This window comes from Herpailurus yagouaroundi, unplaced genomic scaffold (genome assembly GCF_014898765.1).
Source record: "Herpailurus yagouaroundi ecotype Mexico unplaced genomic scaffold, PumYag 100, whole genome shotgun sequence".
Lineage (NCBI taxonomy): Eukaryota > Metazoa > Chordata > Mammalia > Carnivora > Felidae > Herpailurus > Herpailurus yagouaroundi.
Window position 1 is genome coordinate 59,509,480 of NW_024412391.1, and position 25,713 is coordinate 59,535,192.

A 25,713-nucleotide genomic window follows, 5' to 3' on the forward strand; every position below is an offset into this window, starting at 1 on the left:
TAGAGATAGTGAATTCTTTTTATTTTGACAAAGTACATATATATTTTACTAACACCAGCCTTGGCTTACAGACCACATAGGGCAAGTTACAACTATCTGTAGTTGATCTGACCTAGTTTCACTTTACAAATTAGATAAGACAGTGCAACCATCCTGTCTCTTATGAGGATTAAATGAGATCCTAGTTGTTATTTTCCTAAAAATCAGCAAAACCATCATCCCAAAAGAGGATCTCATTTCTAGATCAGACTTGGCCAGTGGATATGGGTGTCCACACAAGAGATTATGTACCAGACATTCTGCTATTGTTGCTGATGTAGGCACAGAAGGTCAATAATGTGGATTAACCAGGATTAAAGTATTATTTTCTGATTACATTTATGCTTCAACTTTCTAGGTATTTAAAACTATTCTTAAGATTAAGCAATAAAAAAACCCTACAATTTAAAATGAATAAAAGTCATAAGGCAACAAATTTAAATGTTTAAAAAATCAGAAGTAAACTATTAAAATTAAGAAAAAATTATTTTTATTATATATGCAGCAACATGTATATATATGACCTAGACATGTTTTCTTACCTCTGAGAAGGTAATACAAAAAATGTGACACAAACATGTATATCTCACATGTGCATATGTGTAAAGCTTTCAAATAAATAAATGGTATATAAGGAGACAGAGAATTATGGGAAATATCCAGAAGAACAGAAAGATATAGGAGAATGTAGGGGGGAAATTTAGAGAACAAAACTGAAAGATTTTTATTTTTTCCCTTATTTACTCTGAAGTTTGTTTTCCATTCGTATTTAAAAAATTTCTTGGGGCGCCTGGGTGGCGCAGTCGGTTAAGCGTCCGACTTCAGCCAGGTCACGATCTCGCAGTCCGTGGGTTCGAGCCCCGCGTCGGGCTCTGGGCTGATGGCTCAGAGCCTGGAGCCTGTTTCCGATTCTGTGTCTCCCTCTCTCTCTGCCCCTCCCCCGTTCATGCTCTGTCTCTCTCTGTCCCAAAAATAAATAAACGTTGAAAAAAAAAAATGTTTAAAAAATTTCTTCCCAAATTACTGTATTCCTAAAAAGAAACAGAGAAGCAAAATAGACAACAAGAAAAGAGAAGTTTAAAAAATGAGAGAATGGAAAAAAGTACATTTAGAGCAACACAAATGGTAAGTGACATGGTTTTCTTTGTAGGAGCGATTTACCTAATGTGATAGACTATTTTCACATTTAAACATTTCATTAATTTTATGTTAAACTCTGTGACTTGCTTCTTAATTCAAAATATAAGGCTAGAGAAAATGGTTTGGATTTGGCTGAGACAGCACTGCAATGCATGAAAAAATGGAGTTTACAAATGATCAGAATTCTACAATTTTATTTTTAAAACAGTTTTCCAGGTTACTGTTTTTCTCTATCTTTATCCCAGATATCAATTTCTCTCTTTCTGAATTTAGAAACTAAATGGTCACAAACCCCAAAGCATAAATGGTAGCAAACTGAAACCAAAAACTGTTAGCATTAATAAAAGCTCAATAAGGAGAATAAATACAAAATAAATATATAAAACTCTGTAGATTTCCAATAACTAGTTATCAAATAGAAAGGGGGCGCCTGGGTGGCGCAGTCGGTTAAGCGTCCGACTTCAACCAGGTCACGATCTCGCGGTCCGTGAGTTCGAGCCCCGCATCAGGCTCTGGGCTGATGGCTCAGAGCCTGGAGCCTGTTTCCGATTCTGTGTCTCCCTCTCTCTCTGCCCCTCGCCCGTTCATGCTCTGTCTCTCTCTGTCCCAAAAATAAATAAACGTTGAAAAAGAAAATTTTTAAGAAAGAAATTATCCAATTCCCAAGAGCCACAAAATATGTGTGCAAATAAAATTTTGAAAGCTAGGTCCCTTGTGAAAAACTTCTAAAACTTTACTAAGAAGTGCTTAATAAAAATACTTGAATAAATGGAGAATCATCCCTGGATAGGATTATATACATAGAAATATATCAATTCCTATTACATAAATTTTAGAAATACCAGTAAGGTAATTCCAATGAAATCCTCATTTTTTCTGCCTGAAGTTGGCAGTCTATATATTTTAAGACTGTACTTGCAAAAATTTATTTTATTTTTTTTAAATTTTTTTTCAATGTTTATTTATTTATTTGGGACAGAGAGAGACAGAGCATGAATGGGGGAGGGGCAGAGAGAGAGGGAGACACAGCATCGGAAACAGGCTCCAGGCTCTGAGCCATCAGCCCAGAGCCTGACGCAGGGCTCGAACTCACGGACCGCGAGATTGTGACCTCGCTGAAGTCGGACGCTTAACTGACTGCGCCACCCAGGCGCCCCTGTACTTGCAAAAATTTAAAACACAAGAACAATCAGATAATTTTTTTAAGAGATTCAGAAAAAGAATTTGTGCCCTATACACTATTACACTTGCAAAAATCTAAATTGATTAAAAAACTAATGAACTAGAAAGAAGACAGATCAGTGACACAGAAAATTCGGAAATGGATCCTAGGATATAGAAGACTTTAGTACATTCGGTTCACGTCAATGAAATTTTACCGAATACCTAGGTGTCGGGTACTGTGTCAACAGAAAAGTCAACTGGTATTATCTTTCCAGAAAGCAACATGGCAATGTGTATTAAGAATTTTTAAAGAGTTTATATCCTTTTAGTGTGTAAATGCATTTCTAGAACATATTCTAAGGAGTGGTCAGGCATTAGTTTAAGTATTTATACAAAGATGTTTGCAATAGTAAAAACCTGGCAAAATAATAGGAGAATTAATAAATGAATTATGGTATATCTGTACAATGGGATAATATATGGCCATTATGTTTAAAGACATATCAATATATGTTCACACAACAGAATAATATATAACAATGAAAATAATCAACTACACCCACATATAATGTGAGTGAATCTCACAAACATAATATTTTTTAGTGGAAGAGCAAGACACAAAAAGTACACAAATATGAGTGTATTTAATATGCATTTCATACACAAAAACAATCTCCGCTTTAAGAAGTCAGGGTAGCTTTGGGGGGCTGGATAAAGTAGCTGAAGGGGGTTTTGGGGGGAGATTCTAGGATTCTGTAATTTCTATTTCATAATCTAGAGGCTAATGACATTGTATGAGAAATCATTGAAATTAAAACGTGTACATTTCTGTATGTACGCTATTCATCAATAAAAAGGGTCTCAAAATTAATGACATGAAAAAATCTCCCCAATATTAAAAGTAAGAAGAAAATGAGGCTACAAAACTGTACATGAAACAGAGTCTCAGTTGCGTGAATAAAAGACCAGCATAGAAAAATTGCGCGAAGGAAACCAGCAGTTGGGGGCATAAGATAGGGTTGCAGAGGATCAGAGGAGCTGGTACAAAACAGGAAAAGAGCCCTATGGTATCTTTATAAGAGTCATTTATTAGGAAAGCTTGGCTTGGAGAAGAGATGGTGATGGCCAGAGGCTGTGTGGAAAAAAGGGAGAACTTGCTTAAATTCTGATGGAAAAGAGTCAATAGAGAGGGAAAGGTACAAGAAATATACTGAAAAAGAGCCAATTAATGCCTCTTTGCAGGCTGGTAATTTTATACATAGGAAGCAAACTCAGAAAAGGGGTAAAAAGGGCTTGACTGCGATAGGTACACAAAACAGTTCTTTTTCACAGAGCTTTGCAAATTATTAACATGTCAAGAAACTTGACAGTTTTCCTGTGTACATCCACTTGTATTCTTTCATGAAGACTTCAGATCATCATATTATCCAGATTAGGAAATTGTTACAAGAGTTTTAGCCAAATCATAATATCTCTCACTTCAGAAGACTTCAGGCCAAAATAAAGGCCAGGTCAAGTATAATGACAGCAGATCTGGCAGCAAGTAGCATTTCTACCTCATGTTAGCTCTGTGATTTGAGGCAAGTTACTTAACCTTGCTGTGTCTGAGTGGCTACATCTGAAAAATGATGAAGACAATAATAGGTTGATAAGAGGCTTAAATGAGATCATCCACATAAAATGCTGAGCCCAACATGGGGCAGAGAAGAAACCCTCAACAATTATGAATTGTTACCATCACTTATTTTTTTTAATCTGGGGGCAAAGTTTCTAAGATGTCTTCAAATTTAGAAACAGCAAAATAAAAACCAAGAACATAAGTAGGTAATGAAGCTGCCCCTAATTCACAGCAAATAATTTCAGCAAAGAATATGCTTTCTCTCAAATTTTTATTTAAAAAAATGTTAAATCTATAGAAAATTTGAAAGAATAGTACAATAAACATCCTATATTATTCCCCTTCACCTATATTAACCAATTGTTAAATTTTCCTATATTTACTTTCTCTCTCTCTCTCATACAAACACACATATACAACCAGTATTGCAGAAGCCAAGACTTCAATTGGTTGGCTCGTTATGTAGAAGGGCATGCCCCATCTATCTGTCTTGTGTACAAAAAAAGTCAGCCTTTTTCAGAGAATCTAATTTATCACTTAAGACCTAATTAATACTAAAGCTGCAATAATTGGGAGAACCAATGGAGGATTATGCACTGAGAGTACATAAGAAGATATTTTGGACAACTCCCCTTTGGGAAAGACAAAGGGCTCAGAGCTCTAGTCTTAGGTCTGTCAATATGGAGAAAGCAAAGACTTTCATAAACAGGCAAAGAAGCCTGACAGAGCTGGACCAGGCTAAGAGTTAGACATGTCACTGAATAAAGTCACTGGCAAAGGACTTTGAGAAATATCCCTGTGTGTGCATGGGCATTTTTCCCCTTAGCTATACTGAATAGAACATTTACACAATGCATCTCCACACCCTTTTTAGGCATCTAAATTATCATGCACGTCTGATAGTTGAGCAGAAAATCCAAAGGACACTAAAGACTTTGTCTCCAATAATTACACATCTGAAAATGCATTCTATAGATACTAGGTTGAACCATGTAAATTTTTTTCTAGATTAAAGTCAGTATGGGCAATTTCATGTATTCACATATATTTGTTCAAGTAGGAAATGTCATATGTATAAGGATATTCCCTGCAATACTGTTTACAAAGGTGGGAGTCTGGAAATAACCTAGTATCTACATATTATGTATAGATGTGTGTGCATTATATATACAATCTATGTAATATGTATATAATATTACACAACTCCCTCTGTATATATATGTATGGAAGATATACATTTAAATACATAATGGAATATTATGCAACTGTCAAAAGAAAAAGAATTAAGAGGCTCTCTGTCTATCCCCTTATAAATTTAAGATACATTGTTAAGTGAAAAATGTAAAATATTCAATATAGTAAACTATCTTTTGGGTAAAAGCAGGGAGGAGAGTAAAAAAATATGTTTGCATTTGCTTGTATACATATAAATTCTGGAAGAAAACACAAGAAGTTAATAGTTGTTTACTTTTGGGGAATTATATGAATTGTATAATGTAAGACAGATTTTGCAGTAGACTTTTCACTGCATCTCTCTTTAAACCATTTGTATGTATTATCTAGTCAGAACAATTTAACTAAGACTGTCTGAGAAAAAAAAAATTAAGGTATTCCATGTTTAGATGGGGAACCAGAAATTGGAAGATGATTCCAGCTATGGTTTCTGTATACAACAATGCAACATTAAGTTGTAATCATCTCAATGAAATCCATTTCTAGTGTTTGTATGGTAAACATTATAGATTTAACATATAAAAAATTGATGGTTTCCCATCAGAGAAGACAAAAATATCCAGTAGACCTTTTTTAAAAGAGCAACTTTTTATTTTGAGATAATTATAGATTCATTAGTTATGCATTACATAGTTGCATAAATAGTATTGAAAATTTCCATTTATCCTTCACCTTGCTTCCCCCCCCCCATTGTTACTATCCCTAACACCTGGCAACCAACCACTAATCTGTTCTCCATCTCTATAACTTTGTCATTGGAGAATATTGTAAAAGTGGAATCATATGGTATGTAATCTTTTCAGATTGGCTTTTAATTATTTTAACAATTTCAATCCCCATATTTCATTTTCCTATATGCTTTTTTTAAAGCCAGAGTTGTTGAGGGATGATTTACATTCTGTAATATTCATCCTTTTCAGTGTGTAGTTCTATGAATTTTTTTACAGTTTTATTGTGGTATAATTAATGTATAACAGACTGCACATTTTCAAGTGTCAAACTTGATCAGTTTTGACATGTGTATACATTTGTGAAAGCATCATCACAATCAACCTAATGAATATATCCATCACTCCCAAAAATTTCCCCATGCTCCTTTGCAATCCATTCGTCCTACACCACATTCCATTCACAAGCAACAACTCTGCTTTCCATCACTGGATTTTCTAGATTTTTATACAACAGGACTCATACAGCACGCAGTAAAAACCTTGGCGTGGAATGGCTGGGTCACACGGTAGGTCTCTCTTTAGCTTTTTAAAAACCTGTCGAACATCCAAAATGACTGTACCATTTCACCTTCCTACCAGCAATAATATATGCAAGTTCCCATTCCTCCACAACCTCCCAACATTTGGTAGGGTCAGTAATTGTGATCTTAGCCATTCCAGTGGGTGTAGTGGTAGCTCACTGTGGTTAATTTACATTTCCCTAAGAACTGATGATGTTAAACATCTTTTCATGGGCTTATTTACCATTAATAGATCTATTCAAATCTTTTGCCCATTTTTAAAAACGAGGCTTTTTGCTTCTTATTATGCAGTTTTGAAAGTTCTTCGTATTCTGGATACAAGTCTTTTACGAGATAAGTTTCAATATTGTTTCCCAATCTGAGGCTTTTTTCATCTTCTTGACAATGCCTCTCTAAAAGAATATTTACTTTGAAGAAGTCTAATTCATCAATATTTTCTCTTTTCTGGATCACGTTTTTTGTGTTATATCTGAAAAATATTTATCCAAATGTCACAAAGATTTCCGCCTATGTTGTTACCAGTTTTATAGATTTTTATCTTATATTTAGGTCTGCTACCCAATTTGAATTAATTTTTCTAAATTGTGTGAGCTTTGTACAGCATTTTAGGGAACACCTACCCTTAGAGGCTGAGGAAGAGAGAAAAGCAGTCAGTAAAGAGAACAAGGAATGTACTGACACACAGAAGCCAAAGGGTGAGGGTTGTAATTAGGAGAGGTGAGGCTGTGAAGGTGGGCATGGAACTTCACATGGAGACCAGTGGAAGCAAACACAGAGTAATGGTCACTGGACTTCAGCATGAGATCACCAGCTGCCTTTGAGACACAAGTTTCAATATGAAACAGACAGAAGCCAGACTAAATGGGACCAAAATAAAGCATGGATGGCAAAGATAGAAGTATTCAAATCAATCCTAAAAATTTCATTCATGCAAATAAAAAAAAACAACAACAACAACACATAGGACACTGAACGCAGAGTCTCTTGACTATGAAGGAGAACCAGGTGAAAAGAACAAGAGAAAGGAGATCATTGGTGAAGCAAAGTTTGGGATGAAGTAAGATGTGAATGTGTCAAGAACACAGTCTACTTTTTGCATGGAGGCGACAGAAGGAGAGAAGGAAATGGATAAAGACGGGGATACTTCAAGATGGTAGGCCAGGGAAGCTCAAGGGCCTTGCTTAGCCCTCCTGGCAAAGTAGGGGAGGAATTTTTCTGTGCAGACTGAAAAGTGGGGGCTGGGCAGGGACTTGAGGAGGGTGAAAGGGTTTGGAATTGGTGTTGTGGGGGAAGTGGTGTGTCGGGGGTCCAACAGAGATAAATAATGCGATTCTTAAGAGCTCTAGTAACACTCAATGTTTGTCAAATTTAATGTCTGCTGCATTCTCTCCTTGTTGCCAAGAGTTCCTCCCCATTCCCACCCCTCCAAAAAAGATACAGATGGGCCAACTGGTTCCATAACTACACCATAGGACTTTACTGCCCCACAACTGTCTTTCTCTCTCTCTCCCCTTCTTTCTTTCCTAAGACTCAACCTGTTTGGTATGTAGAGCACATACTGCATTTCCACCTTATACATGGAGAAACAGAGGCTGGAAAGGACTTCCCCAAAACACTCGGCTAGCTGGGACTTAAATTCAGATCTTTTGATTTTAATTCCAGTGATCAGAATTTCCAGGAATTTCTTCATTGCAACACACTGCTTCCTTCAATGCTCTCCGTTGCCATTCTTACTTTAAAACTTGGCCTCAGAGAATTTCTTTATTGTTATTCTACTTTTCCAATCCACCCCACACTCTTCTTGATTCACCTTCCTGAACTCAACTTTGCCCAGGCTCTGTAGATGCAGGAGTCTGAAGAAGAGTTTGGTGCACGTGAGGGCTCGATTTACAAACAGAAAAGCCAACTATCAAGCTGCAGCCACGGTTTGACATTTAGAATAAACTCAGGTCTGACTCTGAGTTTTCTTAGGGCTTCTGGTGAGGAAAGACATAAGGAATCAAGCGAGAATGGCCACCAAAGAGTAGGGAAGGGACAGCTGGGATTCTTCTCAAAAACAGCCAGTGTGGAGTCCTCCTCTGAGAATTGCCAGGATAAGGGCTTGAAGACTGGAAACAGCTTACAACTTATGGGCTGGAACTCCCTGCCCACTCCGCTCCCTTCCTATGGCTTTCCAGAATCCTCTCAGACATAAAACCCAAGTCTTCCATACACAGTCATTACTATACGATAAACTCTTAGAGCAAACCTGAACCTTTTATTTTGCCTAGGGTGAAAATTTTGTTTTTTAATGTGTTGAGCAATCCATATAAAAACTTATGATCAATGAATGTCTAGTACGAATCTTGGTTTATTTATGAGCACAATAGTTTTTGGTTTTTTTTTTAATTCAGCTTCCTCTGACCTTGTAACAGTTATTTTGCTACTGTAGACTATGATGCAAATTAAGGCATTTCTATTCTTATTTCAAAGTCTGCTGCATAAAATAAGTATATGCTTTTCAAAGCCAATTGACAGCCTAATGTTCCACATTTAACTACAACAAATCAACACTTCACCAGATTACTTCATTCTCATTTCACTAATTCAGTTAAAAATTTATCAAGAAAACTGATTTTCATCTCATAGTTTCTCATCATCAAAAACAGTTAATTCTCATGTTCAATTTGTATACAAAGTGAATATAAAAAGCAGCCTCAAAACACTTTCTCTACAAAAGTAGATCACTAACTTCCATAATGCACTAAAGTCAACGTAAACCTAATTGTGCAGTTCCTGATTTTAAACGTTATTTGGAAAGCAGATCTCTCACAAGCCAAATCATCTTAAAACCCCTACTTTTTAGTTTGAAACTGTCACAAAAGCAAACAATTTTTCTGTCGTAGGGTATCATATCTGTTAGAGCTAAGTGATACTGTGAAATAGTAAAATCTTGTAGAGCAGAATTGTAGTGATATTTCTGCTTTTTAAGGATTAAAGAAAAATGAATAAATTTAAGGTGAATGCTCCCCCTTTTTCAAGGCTTCTTCTGTTATATTTAATCCACTTTCACACAGTTTTTCTTAATTACACTACAGCTGTCTGGTAAGGCACAACTGACCACTTCCATCATGAAAACAAACTGTACCCCACCATCCAAAGTTCTCGATTAAAAAGCAAATGTTTTTGTGAGCCCAGAGAAAACGGGCACAGCTGCTCCATTTCACGAGGCGGGCACCTCTACTCCATTCAGCTGTGAAGAATGGCAATGACTGTAAATTGTTCTTCCTGATCGGTTCCACAATAAAAACAAACCACACTACTTTCAATTTTTCAAAGCCAATTTTTTTTAAGCCTCCAGTACACTGGAAACAAGAGTTGTGTTCTTCTGATTCATGGCCTTTGATTTCTGCATAAACGTCCCTGTATGCATGTAAAAACAGGTCCCTGCAGGATACTCACAGAGACTGTATATATTAACTTACCAGATGTACCAGAAGATAGAAACGCCATCAGCCTACCTTTTAAAGCGAGATACTATTGAACAGTTTAAACTGCCTGTGACTAAAGCATGGCTGTAAAGAACACACCGTGCACGGAGGGACACTAGGTAGTTCATGAGAAACTGCGGCATGCTTACAGAAAGGGCAGCAAATGGGTTTGAACTTGCCTTTTGATGCTCTCGGTCAAAATCCATCCTGTGGAATTAAGGTCAGGTCACACACATCTGCATTTGCAAGTAGAACACTTAGACTCTGATAATAGCTAAAATTATTGACAGAGTTTAGTTAAGAAACTTCTAAATGTTCCTGACTTACCCACAGCATTCAAACAGTATCTAGGATTTAAAGTTGAGGTCTCCAGAGTCTATTCCCAGAGAAACACCAACTTAAAAATAGTTGAGCATGCCTCCTCTATATTTATATCAATACATAATTGACTTATTTGCAAACATGGAGCACTGAACTGATCTCTAATGAATGTTCGAAAACACACAAAAATTGGCAGGTTTTTTTTTTTACGTTTATTCATTTATTATTTCAGAGAGAGAGGGAGCGAGAGAGCGCAGAAACAGGGGAGGGGCTGAGAGAGAAACGGAGACACACAATCAACAGAATCTGAAGCAGGCTCTAGGCTCTGAGCTGTCAGCACTGAGGACGATGGGGGAGCTCATACTCACTCAACTGTGAGATCATGACGTGAACCGAAGTTAGACGCTTAACTGGCTGACCCACCCAGGAGCCTCAGTTTTTTCTTAGGGTGAGATAGAAATAATTTGTAAATTGAAGTTTTATGACTTTCTTTGCACACCTCCAGGGGGCCCTCTTGCACAGCTCCTGAGGCACTGCCCACCTCCTACCACCTCCCATGGAGGCCCAAAGTGGGATCCGGCTAATATGAGGCCAACTTAAGTTGTTAGTGGCTTTTGGATGAATTCTTGGATTGCTGTAAATTTCTACCCCTGCCCCGAAAAAGATTTTTTTGCACAAACATAAGGATATAATCTAGTTTATAACAGTGTTTAATTTTGACTCACGACTGGAGTGTTGCAGTGGAATGTAAATGTGACCAAACATCATGGAGATAAAAATGTTCAGATTTGCGAACTTCCACTATGGTGGCAAAACCGCTGGCATGAAGCTACCAACGATTTCTCTCTAACAAGTCAGCCATCAAGATCGCCTTCATCAATAAACAAGTTGCTATTGAAAATAAAATCCTGTGGCTGCTGCAGTGATTGTTCCCTGAGCACACTAGTCACCCAACTTTTCCATGTGTCTCCTATTGACATCCCAAACTATCTGATTAACAAATGCATTCTTTCCAGAAACCCTAGCAACATGTGATTTCAGGCAAAGGAACTTCTTCCCAAGTGTTGACTCTATTTTCAGTGGGTTCTATCAATAATGGCATATATTAGATATTGATTGAGTCTACACAATTTTAATAAGGAAATACATATCAGCCTTTTCTTCAAGGAGCTAAAACAAATCTAACAAAAATTACACAAGGCACCCATGCATGCATGCGGGCACGTGCGCACACACACACACACACACACACACACCCCACTCTTTATCCTTCTTTCTCTCTGGCTATTTGTTCTCTGTTTCCTTCATAGGTTCCTCTTATTCTACCTCCTCTGTTATTCCCCAAGGCCATTTTCTTCTTACTCCATCACTTGGAGATCTCACCCAACACTATACCTCAAGATATACCAGTATGTCTTTTGACTACCAATGTTGTTTCTAAAGAACCAACATTTTTCTTGAGCTACAGATCATACTTCCAATTGCCTACTCAATTTCTCCAACTGGATGCCCTAAGGGCAGTTCACCCCAACACTTCCAAAAGGGAACACACTGTCTTCTCCCTAAAACTTGCTCCTCCTTCTGTATTCACTCCCTCAATTCTGGGGGTCATCAGGGATTTCTCCATCTCCTTCACATCTCCTATCCATTTGAAGTCTGATCAGTTCTACCTCCTGTAAACCTCTCAGATTTGTCAGCTCCTCCCCACAGTCACCACTTTATCTTCAACACCCTCGTAGCTGATCTTTCCCTCAAATTTCTGCTTTCCTTCACTTCCTCCTCCACCTCATGGCTAGGTAATCTTTCTAAATCCTCAGACCACCTTCCTTGCTTAAGTAAGAAGAAACACAGGACATCTTGAGAAAAAAAGAAAAGACAAAGAATGCAGTTTCAAGGCTAGGAGAGATCTGAGAATGTTAAGGAGCTAAAAGGAAAGAGCCTGTAATAAGGAAGAAATAAGAGCACAGATGATCAACACAGGAAGGTCCCACAGCCCAAAGCAAGCTCAAGAGCACTGGAGGAGGAGTCAGTGCTGAAAAAAGTGAACGCATACTTCCCTCTGAGGCAGAAAGACTGTAAGGATGGCGGGAGGCAAAGGGAAGTCTGGATGTGGAGGGGAGGCAGACTGAGGCAGCACATGCCAGATCCTACCCATTTCCTCAGAAAAATGACAAGGGCAATTAGTCATTACTTTAAAAGGGGGGGGGTGGGTCATGAGAGCTGAGGTTCCTGAGAAAAGTTGCTGCAGTTTAGAATACTCACTATGGTAATTAAAAAATGCAGCTCATTAGAAACAGGTTGGAAAAAATTTTTTTTAAAAAGAGAAGAGGGGTGCCCAGGTGACTCAGTCAGTTAAGCGCTTGCCTTTGGCTCAGGTCATGATCTCACGGTTCATGGGTTGGAGCCCTGTGTTGGGCTCTGTGCTGACAGCGCAGAGCTTGGAGCTGGCTCCCAATTCTGTGTCTCCCTTTCTCTCTTTGCCCCTCCCCTGCTCATGCTCTCTGTCTCTCAAAAATGAATAGATTTTAAGAAAAAAAAAATTTTTTTTTTCAAAAGAAGAGAGTCCTCCTGAGCTCTGAGCTAAGGGTAGAAATCAAAAATCTGTGCCAGAGTCAACCAGCACAGTAAGAGGAATGCTGGTTGAAAAGGTGGTGGGCAGGAGACCAGGGGAAATTATGTTTACTGTGCTGATGGGTTTTAAGTCCCCAACAGCTCTCAATACCCACTTTCATCCATGTAGCTCTGTTTCCCCAAGGCCTGTGGCGACTTCTTTCCTCTTTTCTCCTGGATCCTGTGTTCCGACCACCATGACCATGCTATACCATTTCTAGAACATGCTGTGCTGTCAGAACTCTGTCTTAGGACATGCTGCTTCTTCCATATATATGTGCTTCCCTCTGTCCCTCTCCACCTCCCTCCATTCTTTATGGAAACAAAAAAGAACGGTCCAAAATAAGTTGGATTGCCCAAGGTCAGCAGGCCACCAAGACAACTACCTGGGTACAGAGTACACACTCTACAAGCATTTGATGAGTGAAGACATCATATGATTTGTAGGGAAAACCGTCCGGTGAGTGAGACAGGTTTTCGAGGCATGTGAAGAGAAGAGAGTAAGTTGTCTTCGAGTCCTCTGGCCTTCCATAGTACGGAATAAACTTGTATATTATTTCTGAGGTTCTTGTTTTGATGACTCAATTTAGAACTTAAAATATGATAAAGTTCACTATATCTTAATAAGCAGACACATTTTTTTTTGAGATTTTTTTTGCCTAAGTTAACGCCATTGAAGTCTCCCTAACTGACAGAAGAAGATTTATGCAGTTTTCACTGAGGGTCCTATCTCTAGAAATACTCCCTTACCATGTTACCCTCAAAGACAAATGAGTATTTGTGCAAACTGCAGACATGCAAAAGCTAAATTTCTGGACAGATGAACAAAAGAGGACATCTGGTCTTGGTGCTTCAGCTCTTTTCTAAATTCAGAGTTCTAAAATTTCTAATGCACTGGTCCTTTCATTTATATCCATTATCTCTCCTCCCTTTAATCATCCCTATCTACTGCCACAGAGAGGGACGAGTATTATTTACTCGCTCATTCACTAATTCAGTAAATATTTACCGACCTACCTAATACATTATAGACAACAGGGAAAATGCAAACATGAGTGAGAGAAGAAGGGGAAGGACAAATTCATGTGCCAACTATTAAATACAATAAAGTGAGTGTTATAATATAGATGTGTCTTCATTCAGCAAATATCAAACCCCTAGTATGTATCTGGCAGGATCTTAAGCCTCAGGATTGAGCAGTGTAACTAACAAGAAACACACACACACACACACACACACACACACACACACACACACACAAAACCTTGGCCTCAAGGAGTGTAATTAGTTAACAACACAGCAAAGTCAAGCAGATGCACTGAAGGCAGCAAATCCTCAAGACCGGGAGGAGGGCACAGGCCCTGTCACAGAAGCTGCCATCAGCTGACCTGGGAGGAGGAGCAGAAACACTAGGCAGGAGAGGAGGCCAGGAGCCAAACAACACAGGCGCGTTCAATACGGTGTAGAGTCACAACAGCAGAAATACTTGCTCCAGCAGGAAACCCAAAGGGATGAAAAGTAACCCAAAATATTGCCGTGGGCTGAACATGAAGTCGGCAAAACTGTGCTCCTCTTTATGGGAAAACAAGGACTTCTTTTCTATCTCCACTGCTCTCCAGAGGCACAGAGAAATAAAATTTTGTGTGCAACGAATTTGACTAAATTTTCGTTTTTTTTTTTTCAACATTTATTTTTTTGGGGGGGGACAGAGAGAGACAGAGCATGAACGGGAGAGGGGCAGAGAGAGAGGGAGACACAGAATCGGAAACAGGCTCCAGGCTCTGAGCCATCAGCCCAGAGCCTGACGTGGGGCTCGAACTCACGGACTGCGAGATCGTGACCTGGCTGAAGTCGGACGCTTAACCGACTGCGCCACCCAGGCGCCCCTAAATTTTCATTTTAAAATGTGATAAATCTGCCAGGGTACTAGGTATAAAAAAAAAAACACACATTAAATAACAAATAAGCAAGCAAAACCATAAAGAACCAAAACAAATGAACTTCCAAATTACTACCTGCTGGACTTAGAATTTGAAAAAAGCCTTTGTAAGATAAGAGAGTTATGAACATGGAAAAAAACCCGAATTAAAAAGCCAGTAGGTTCACTTTCAGAGTAAGGTGTGTCTGTTACACAAGTCAATATTTACGTATCTGAGAGAAAGCAAATTACTAGGACACAAAAAAGCAAGAAGGGTAATGAGAAAGCATATATTTAAGTCTGAGAAGTGTAGAGCACAGAGGCGGAGAACCAGACTGCCTGGGATCTCATCTCAGCCTTGCCTCCTGCTAGCTTTGTAACCTTAGGCAAGTTACTTACTCTGAGCTCCATGTATGTAATACAGAGGTATAATAATAGTATCTACCTCAAAGCATTATTTTGAGGATTAGACTAGTCAATTTATGTAAAGCTCTTAAAATAGTACTTGGCACCTAAGTATAAACTGTTATTATGGGGGGGGGGGTAATTGTTATTATGATCTGGAGCAGAGTACTTTACTGTAGAATTCATATTAGCCCCTGATGATCTCCTGGAAAATTGTTTATCCTCTTACAAAACTTGGTGAAAATGCTGCTTTATTAATGAAATAATGCCAGCTACTAATACCCTGAAGTTGAAATCTAAAATAAATGTGCTTAACAATGCACACTATTTAATCCTACTTCTGGTTACCAGCTTAATTTCTTGGAATGCTCGCTATTCACGATAAATAGTCACCGCCATCTCTGAAGCAATACACTCATGCCATCATTTTAAAGGGAGCAGACTTTAAAAGACAGAACTTGAAAGTCGCCTAGATTTCATCAGACAAGAGGTTCCATGAAAGCCGAATAGGGAAGAGCGCTTACAAAATCCACCAAAATATAAACTGCACCAGACTCTGAGTTTCCATGAGGGCAGGGACTTCTGTGGCCCTCATCAACATACCAGCAACATCTAGACCCGTACAGAACATGGCAAGATCATAATATTTTCTAATAAGTTAACAATAGGGCTTCACATGAACTGTCCAAATCTTAAATAAATGATCCATTACACATCTGTAGGAAATTACATATATATTTAAATGATTAAAAAGGAGTTTTAGGTAAGTTTTTAAACAATCGCACCTTTGAGCTTTAAAGGAGTGCTGAGTTTATCCTTAACGCTAACCAGCTCACAATGGAAGAAGGGGGGAAAGAAAAATTAAGCACCTTGGAGTTCTTCTAGATTGCCTAAAGAGGGTTGTATGTTTTTACACCAAAGTAGCACCTGCACCATTTAGAAGAATAAGTTCAACAAGAAGTGGTTATGAATCTATAAATTATAAGGCTTTGGGGGTTCCTTTATTATGTGAGTAACAGCACGCGTTCTTCTGGGTCTGCAGCTGCTGTACTACTTTTTTTTTTTTTTAATTTTTTTTTTCAACGTTTATTCATTTTTGGGACAGAGAGAGACAGAGCATGAACGGGGGAGGGGCAGAGAGAGAGGGAGACACAGAATCGGAAACAGGCTCCAGGCTCCGAGCCATCAGCCCAGAGCCTGATGCGGGCTCGAACTCATGGACCGCGAGATCGTGGCGCCCCTGCTGTACTACTTCTAAACTGCATGAGGACTTATTTTACTCACAACAAAGTTTGAAACCTGAGGCAGTATCAGATTATTCATCAGATGAACTTTAATGCTATACAGTAAAAGTTTTACTTCCTAATATAAATTGTTGGCCTGCAGATACAAGTAACAAATAATAGGTCACTGGGTTTGCCTGCGATAAGCAAGAACTTGTAGTAAAATGTATTTTTAAAAATTGAGTTTAACTACATATATACCCGGGAAGGAAAAAAAAAAGACAAGTAAATTTTGCTGCTTCTTGGCAAGGTTGCTCTAGAATAATCTGATGCCATGGCACAATCACAATTTTATTAAGATGAGAAAATTGCTACAATTCAGTTCTAAGTGCCATGTTTGGATCCTAACAAAAGAGCCTGTGCCAAACAAATGACCAGAAGGGCAATTCTGATTAAAACTATTATTTCACTACAAAAATGAGTTGTGACTGAGAAGAACTGTTCTACCATTTATATATAATACTTTTATGTGTATACACATACACACACACACACACACACACACACACACACACAATACTTTCTTGGCTACAAATTTAATAAGTGTTCAGAAAAATATCCCAAAGATACTAAATCGGGGCAAGAGAATTATTTCCAAGATTTTGGGTAGGACCATATTTTATTTCTAAAGCTTCAGATAGATATCTATGGCTATTAAATGAGCCTGTAAGAATCCCAGGTCTCCCTCCAGCTACCAGCCCTCCTCCCTCCTGTCTTGAATAGTTCAAGTCACCATTCCCCAACGGAATCTACAGTAAATTCCTATCAACCTTCTTTCAGTTCTACAAGCACACTGGGCTCTCAGTACACAACACCAAGGTCAGCCCCATCTTCCCTCCTCCTACAGTTCCTGCTTGCTCATCTACTAGGGTAAGTGCCCCTAAGTACACAACACCTGTGGACCTGCCACTTTATTAACTGTTTAATGATCGCTCTCCCCGGCTGATTGAAAGTCATGTGGCCAATGATCTTATGTGTCTCGCTTACCGTAGTGTATCCCCACTCCCTGACACAGTGCCTAGTGTAGAGCCGGAAGCTCAGTGAATATTTATTGAATGTATGAAAGACTTCTCGGTTGCTCAGCCAAAATTATTGCCCATAACCAGAATGTAAACTTTCAAGGCCAGAAACTACCTAATACTTGGTGCAGGCCTGGCTCTACCCCTGGCATAGAGATGGAACTCAAGAAATGACTGATAGTTCAATAAAAGATAACAATTCAATGACCTAAACAATTTTTTATTTTAAAAAGTAACTTTTAGGGCTTTAATATTAAGCTAAAAATATTATTAAATTTGCTTAATGATCTAATTTCTGTTTTTGAGCTTAAATAAGAAAATATCAAAACCATTTTAATCTAAGTTAGAAGTTTTGTAAGTCACTAGTAGTTTGAGACAATGGTATTGCTTTATTAAATATCATCATCATCATCATCATCAAGCACTAGAGCGTTGTTGCAAGAAACAGAAGGAATATTTTGAGAGAAAGATCTCAAGACCCGATTAAGAATTTGGCTACCAGAAGAAAGGGACAGAAAAGAAGGGACATAAAAGGCAAAATGGTGAAAGATAGGATATAGTGAGGGTTAGAAGGAGTTCAGCCTTTTGATCAGTGAGATGCTGTCCTCACCAGCATAGGTGGAAAGCTGTGGATTGGTTAGATTGGGAATGGGAAGACTGAGAACAGAGCCTCAATAAATTGAGTATTTAAATTTAAGAAGCCAATAAAACATCTGATTTGACGTGTCCTTAAGAAAAGTAGTGATAATAAGAATTACAGCAAAGATGGGTCAGCACTAGCAAACAGTGACAGGTGGAGACAAATATGATCAGTGCTGAGACAAAATAACAGGTGTATACAGGGAAGGAAGTGCTCTGAAAGCAGAGGGCCAATTGCAGAGGTAAGAAGTTAAGCCAGTCAAAGAAATTCTAGAAGCCAAGATCAAAAAAGGTGCTAAGAGAAAGGGCAGGGTACCCTGGCAAAGACATCTAAATGGTCCTAGACTATAAGCACTGAACCAAAGATTGTAAACAATTAGGCAGAGTAATCTGACCAGTATAGACAACAGTAGAAATACTACCTCATTGCGAGAACATGCTGTTTCTAATCAATTCTGGCACTGTTACTTAGTGAAGTTCTTCATGAACTCCAAACTTACTTCAAGAGACCCAGCTCCCATCACTGCCCTATGATGCTCTTTTGTAATCTACACAATTGGCCTAGATGTTGAGAATTGCCTATAAAAGTGTTCACACTAATCCCAGCTTCTATGGTCTCAATTTAATCTCAACAATTTTGTCTTTCAGCAAGTTGCTTATATCCATCATGTAACTTCATATTGTTTTATTACTTAAACAAAAGGTAAGACCTTTTATTTTTAAAACCTTCTTTTTTTTTTTTTTTTTTTTTTTTTTGAGGTCAATTCTTCCCTAATCCAAACACTGTAATTTCTGTTTTCCAAATGACTCACAACATCAGTGGCTACTGTTTCTGGAAGTTTGGAGGTTAGTATAGGACAAATGTGTTCTTGACACTGTCAGTTTGTAAGAGATTTCTGCTTCCTTTCTTTTTACTGTAATGAGTTTGCAAGATGGCTCCCCAAGTGGCAACAGGTCTTTGTGCCTGCCATATCCCATTGCAACCTTATACCTGCTTTGCTGTCTGATAGCACATTGGCTCCCTTTCAGCATTACTAAGCATTTTCTCCCATTGAATATCTCTTTCAGATTACTTGCCCTTAGATGTATTATCTTACTGTTTCCTGTGATACTTTCAAATCTTTTTAAGCATCTTTGAGGTACTTCTCTTATTTCGCTATTTGAGATACTTCCCAATTTACTATCACCTATAAAACCGGTGGGCATACTGTTCATTTCCGATTTTAGATTTTTAAGGAAGATGCCAAGGAAAACTAGGGGATATGCCTCCATGAAGCTACATTTTTCATCGTCAGAAGAATGAATTTAAATAAAAGTTGCAAGCCATCACGTTGCTAGTAAAGCTGCACTGTTTACTTAGGACACAAACCGTATGCTCCGTTTTGTGACTAGCTTTAAACAAAAGTTAAAATGATTCTTCAGCAGCTTGTATTTCGTTTAATATGTATACTTGGTTCATTTTCACTCATTCTTTTCTGCGGGATTGAGTTAATGTAGAAGAAAGGACTTTTTTTAAAAAGCAAAAGTAACTTTTTGTTTAAATTTCAAACCTTAAGTACATTTAACATTTTTAAATTCACATGGCTTTGGTTCTCCAGTAATTGTAAAACTGTCATTGGTTTTACTTAACTCTAAGGCACCTTAACTAAACAGCAATAACCCATTCAAGTATTTTACATTTACCTCACTGTATTTATGGGAGTTACATTTTTTCCTACTGTGCTGTTTGTAATTTTCTTTTGCCTGTACTCAAAACATATTTTAAAATATAATTTGGCTAGGGAATTTCAGGGTATTTATTTCCTAAATACTGGGCTCACATAAACATAAGGCCGGTTTTATATCCTTGCTTATTTAATATCACTCTAGTTTTCTCTAATTTCTTTGGATAGTACCAACTTAAAAGCAACTTAATCAAATAAAATTTCTAAGAATCAAGTCGATGTTATTCAATGCGTTTTTAGTTAAATTCTGTTAAATCTTAATTTTCAGAGTATGTTTCTGACTTCAGAATCTTTCAAGGAAACACATTCTAATCCAACTCAGGTAAGTTACGAGTTAAACGCGTACAATTCAGAAAAGAAATATGGCAAGTCACGTATGTGGCTCAGTCTTAGAGTGATGTTTACACAGGGGGTCCTGGCTCTGTCTGCACTATATTATGACCCTTGTCATCGCCTGCCCTGGAGCAGTTACATATGTGTCTACTTCTCCCATTAAGCCAGTCTCTCCTGAAGGGCAGAAGCAATCTGAAACCTTTGTATCTTCAGTGAAGCCTCCCACAGCACTTTGCACAAAGCAGACACACAACACATGTTTGCAAAGCTGTGTCAGAAGAGCAAAGTTCTTGGATCTCCCTTGACATACAAGCCCCATGAAAAATGAAAGCAAAAGTAACCTAGGTGAATGGGTTGGGGGGCAGGTGCAGGTGGTAGGGTTAGGAATGTTAATAAGCAACCTCAAATGAAAATATTTAAATGTGATCTTGCTTATTAACTCATCACTAATCTACTTGTACAAAAGTCGACATTTAAAAAAAAAAAAAAAAAAGAAAAAAGAAAGGTAAGTTTTCATCCTTCCCAAATTAGAAGACAGGGAAGCTTCATTATTTGGTTTGAAAGTATTTTCTGAATTATACATGCCCATGTGACACAGCCAATATTAAGAATTTGTTCTCCTGGTGTTGCCACTACTGAACAATGATGAACAGATCAACAGTACAGGAATTCCCCAACAAAGAGTGACCCATTGTGTAGAAAACAGATCCTAAAACAAGGAACTGTATTTAGTGTATGTTCCTACTTTCTGAATTCTGGCACACCCTTAGTCCCTAGCACCAAAGAGTCAGTCTCTCAGTAAACCTGAAACTAATCTTTCAAAGGCAATGTAATTCAACAAACATTTATTGTGCATCCACTGTATGCAAAGGCAGTAAGAATGAAAATCTGAGGGAAAAAAGGGCCTGCAAAGGAGACTGAGAAGCAATGATCAGGAAAGAAGGAAAAGATACAGGGGAGAAAGGGGGTGAACGGAACCCAAAAGAGAGAGGTGACTGGTAATCATTCTCAGATGTCACAAAGGGTGCAAAGCTGAGACTCCAGAAGAAAAGACAGAATTCTGTGTAAATGCAAAATACTGGGATCAATGAACAAAATGAAGAACTTGTGGAATCTTCCATGTTTAGAATAATTGTTTTATGAACCTATTCCCCAAGAATAAGTTCCAGTTATACTAATGTTACTACCAATTTCCCTACCAATCAGACTTGAAATTTCTTCCTTTTCCCTCTGATAACTAATGTGACCAGTTACCACGTCCTATCACTCATACCCACGTGATTACGGTTGCAGATATGGTAGTACAGGTTGTGTACTGCACCAGAGTGCCATATCTACAGGGAGGAGTGTTCACATTATAGATGCATAGGTTTAATTTTCCAGTAGATGGCATTCAAGTGTCTTATTGTAATTAAGTAAATATATTACAACAATTTTCTAACAGATGGAAGTAAAATGTCTTAAAGACAGGGCATCTTTTTAATTCCCAGAATGCACTGAGCGGGTCAGTGGTAGCTCTGGTCACAATGCTTCCCACCTGTATACTAGTATTCATTCTGGCTCCAGCCATGACAGATCCGACTCCTATGACATCTTTCAACGGCTTCCACCCTGATCCCTTAATTTCTCCACACCTGAGTCTATCCCATAAGTATCTGAAGAGTTTCCCAAAGAAAAGTTCCACTAGTATAACGTTGCTTTCCCAGAAGCCTTCGGTGGCTCTATGTCATAGTCTCTTCAACCTCATGCTCAAGGCCCTTCATACTATGTCCTTACTCTTCCTTTCCAGTCTAGTCATTCACTACTAACCAAGAGAACCCTACTCCCAGTCACAACTAATTACCGTCTGCCTTCCGTATATCCTGTCCTTTCCTATTTTGCTATCTTTGTCCATGCCATTTCCTCTGCCTGGAATTTTCTCCAAACCCTGTCTTCCTGCTAGAAGTTCTAAATTACATTCAGTAGTATATTTTGGGAAGAGGTTTTGGATGACTAAATACTGTCTTCAGCAAGCATCAAAACAAACCAAACAAAAGCAAAAAACAAAGTATTCCCCTCCTCGGTTTTTGCAGGTATTCCTGTGAAGTACTGGTACATAACAAACTACTCCAAACTTAGCACTTAAAACAAGGACAATTTTTATCAGACCTCACAAATCTGTGGGCCTGAAATTTGGAAAGAGCTGAGCACTTCTGTTCTCTGTAGTAGTGCGAATAGTCTCTCAGATATTGGTAGTCAGCTGGCAGATGGGCTATCTGGAGGGTTCCCACTTCTCCTGCTTGTCACAGACCTACAGGGTCTTCATTGTTTTTTTTTTTTAATTTTTTTTTTTCAACGTTTATTTATTTTTGGGACAGAGAGAGACAGAGCATGAACGGGGGAGGGGCAGAGAGAGAGGGAGACACAGAATCGGAAACAGGCTCCAGGCTCTGAGCCATCAGCCCAGAGCCCGACGCGGGGCTCGAACTCACGGACCGCGAGATCATGACCTGGCTGAAGTCGGACGCTTAACCGACTGCGCCACCCAGGCGCCCCACTGGGTCTTCATTCTTTAGGGCCCAGCTGAAATTCCCCTTCTCCCAAGAATCCTTTCCATGCCCTTGAGTCAGGCTTAATCTCTCATTGCTTCAGATTTTCTAGTACCCTTTTCTTTGTTATAGGACTTTGCCTATTCGTCACCTTACACTAGGTTTTCATTTATGTAAGAAGAAGAGAGAGAAAGGCCAAGGGAATAGTAGAATACTTTGGCCATATGAATTCTCACTCAAGTTTAAAGAGGAAACAAAATATTCAATGTGACTCGAACTCTGGAGAAATCAAGTACAGGGACTGATCTACGTGTAGACAACATATTTTACATATGCGTAGAGTCATGTTTACTCTAAATTATTAGCTTTTGTAATTACTCTGGATTCCAGGAAAGAAACAAAACTGGGTAGAAAAATTGAGTGTCTTGTGTCATCATGCTTAATGATAATTTCTAATACTGCATATATTTTGTCCTCAAGAATGTTCAAAATGGAACTTTCCCTTCCATCAGTAAAATTTATATCCCACAGAAAATACTGCAGAGACACACTAATGGGACTGGGAAATTATACTAATTAAAATCCAATGATTCAAACGATCCAGTTTAAATAACCCATATAAAAAGTGTAATTTTGAGCTAGAAAAGACAGAAAAGATGTAGTTCAGACTTATTTTGATGACGAAAATAATGAGGCCCACAACATGTGACCAGACTAAAAAGAATTCACTCCCTGTAGAAAAACAAACAAAACAAAACCTCAGCTACATAGATCTGTGAAGTAAAACATGTATAGAAACACTGATGGCAACATGGTCTGTAAGAGAGAGAGTGTGTAAATGTCTACTGCCACGAGAAGGGATAAATAAACTATGCTATCTTCATGCACAGAAATACCTTACAACAGCTTAAATGACTGAGAGTTACCATCAACATAGAGGAATTTGACAAACACAACACTATGTAAAGAAAGCAAATTGCAGCAGAAGGCAACAAAAATGACAGCACTTATATAAACTTTTAAAATTAGGAAAACAATACTATATACAGTTTGGAATTATACATCGTATGCGGTATAAGAAAATGGCATGTGGATGAGTGGCTACCTCTCTAGGGGTTGAAGGTGTATACAAGCAGCTTCTGTGGTATCCATCCATAATGTTGTTCCTGAACCTAGTGGCGGGGACATGGATGCATGTTGTATTCTACTTTATAACTGTAAAGCTTTATTATCTTATAAGAATATTCCAAGGTAAGGCACCTGGGTGGCTTAGTTGGTTAAGCATCCAACTTCAGCCCAGATCATGATCTCACCATTCTTGAGTTCGAGCCCCACGTCGGGCTCTGTGCTGACCGCTCAGAGCCTGGAGCCTGCTTCTGTTTCTGTGTCTCCCTCTCTCTCTCTCTCTGCCCCTGCCCCGCTTGTGCTCCGTCTCTGTCTCTCAAAAATAAAATTAATGTAAAAAAAAAATTTTTTTTAAACAAAAAGAATATTACAAGGTAAAAAAAAAAAAAGAGTAAGAGACCCATAAAAACTTCTCTTCCACTTTTGTCTTTTGAGATAGTCACTATAAAAATTCTGCATAAAACAGAGATGTAACAGTTGTAAAGTCAACCCCACTGCTGAGGGGTTCAAAACCACTGGGATAGGCTATGATATGAGAGACAGGAAGCAAAGAAGTTTCTGGTTCTCAAAATAACTTAACAAAAACAAACAAAAAACCCACATAAGCAAACACATTTTTAAAACAATTTTAAATAAATCACACTCCAGCCCCTTCCCTCAATTTTTGCATGTTAATTTTTAAAAAAATTTTTTAATGTTTCTTTATTTTTCAGAGACAGAGCACGAGCAGGGGAGGGGCAGAGAGAGGGAGACACAGAATCCGAAGAGGGCTCCAAGCTCTGAGCTGTCAGCAAAGAGCCCCATGTCGGGCTCGAACTCAAGAGCGGTGAGATCATGACCTGAGCCAAAGTCGATGCTTAACCAATGAAGCCACCCAGGCACCCCGCATGTTAATTTCTAAGAGTGCCTCACAACCCCAAAGCCTTCACTCTGGATGGACCCAAAGGAGGTAAGATCAAACACCACCAAGACCCTGCTGCACCTCCTGGGATGATGGCAGCAGCAGAATCAACAACATAACTAGGATTCAAGGAGAACGTACTGTGTAGCAGGCACGGATAGCCTGCACCTATCTGCATTCTCCGCATTCTCTATTCAATCCGCAGAACGCCCCTACAAGGTGGGGACTCCTATCATGTTCATTTCAGAGAGGCGAAAGGGCTTGCCAAGGCCACACAGCTAGCAAGTGGTGGAGCTGGGAACCTAGCCAGACCCCGACACGTAATCAGTGTTACTCTGCCTTTCTGTCTACCCAAAAGTATAATGATCAGATATCTGTAAATTAACCCATCTTCAAAAAAAGTTACTTCATTTACATCTGGCTGCAAAACATGTTCAATTACTTTAAAGCAGCTTTGCTGTGGTGATTGAAGTATTTCCCCTTCTGCAGCACAGCACAAAGAACTTTATAGATCGCTCTCCTACAAAACCACCTGTACTATGTCCACATGGTTGTCAAGGTTAAAAACGAATACAAATAATAACAGAAGCAATTCCAAGGGGAATTTTTCTTTTGTGGGAGAGGATTAGATGGAAACATTCTAAAAAATGAAAAAGAGGCACCATCTGGAATAATTTTATTTTCTCACATCTTGGATACCTCATAGTGTGCAACAATGTCAAAAATAAAGGATCAAGAGTCCTGAAGTTAAGGAGTTTCAAAACCTCAGAATCTAAGAAGACACCTTGACTACCCAATATAATTGATCATTGCTTATGAAGAGACACCTCTCTGGAGTTTCCTTCCTACCTTCTTGCCTTCCTCCCTCCCTTCCTCCCTCCCTCCCTCCCTACCATCCTCCCTCCCTCCCTACCATCCTCCCTCCCTTCCTACCATCCTCCCTCCCTTCCTACCATCCTCCCTGCCTTCCTACCATCCTCCCTGCCTTCCT

General features: G+C 38.7%; 1 protein-coding gene and 1 long non-coding RNA gene across 5 annotated transcripts in view; one reads left to right on the forward strand and one right to left on the reverse strand.

Annotated features, from left to right (window-relative positions):
• UMAD1 (UBAP1-MVB12-associated (UMA) domain containing 1) overlaps nt 1-25,713 on the reverse strand; it is a 221,144-nt gene that overhangs the window by 93,577 nt on the left and 101,854 nt on the right. The gene's annotated exons all lie outside the window — the stretch shown is intronic.
• Nucleotides 16,417-24,583, forward strand: LOC121028694 (uncharacterized). Of its 3 annotated transcripts, none has more exons than XR_005789390.1 (4): nt 16,417-19,481; nt 20,104-20,157; nt 22,829-22,988; nt 24,535-24,583. It is a non-coding gene; the product is annotated as an uncharacterized LOC121028694 (long non-coding RNA). The 3 variants fall into 3 exon arrangements; XR_005789391.1 differs by having other exon boundaries at nt 16,417-17,323; nt 19,339-20,157; XR_005789389.1 differs by having other exon boundaries at nt 16,417-20,157.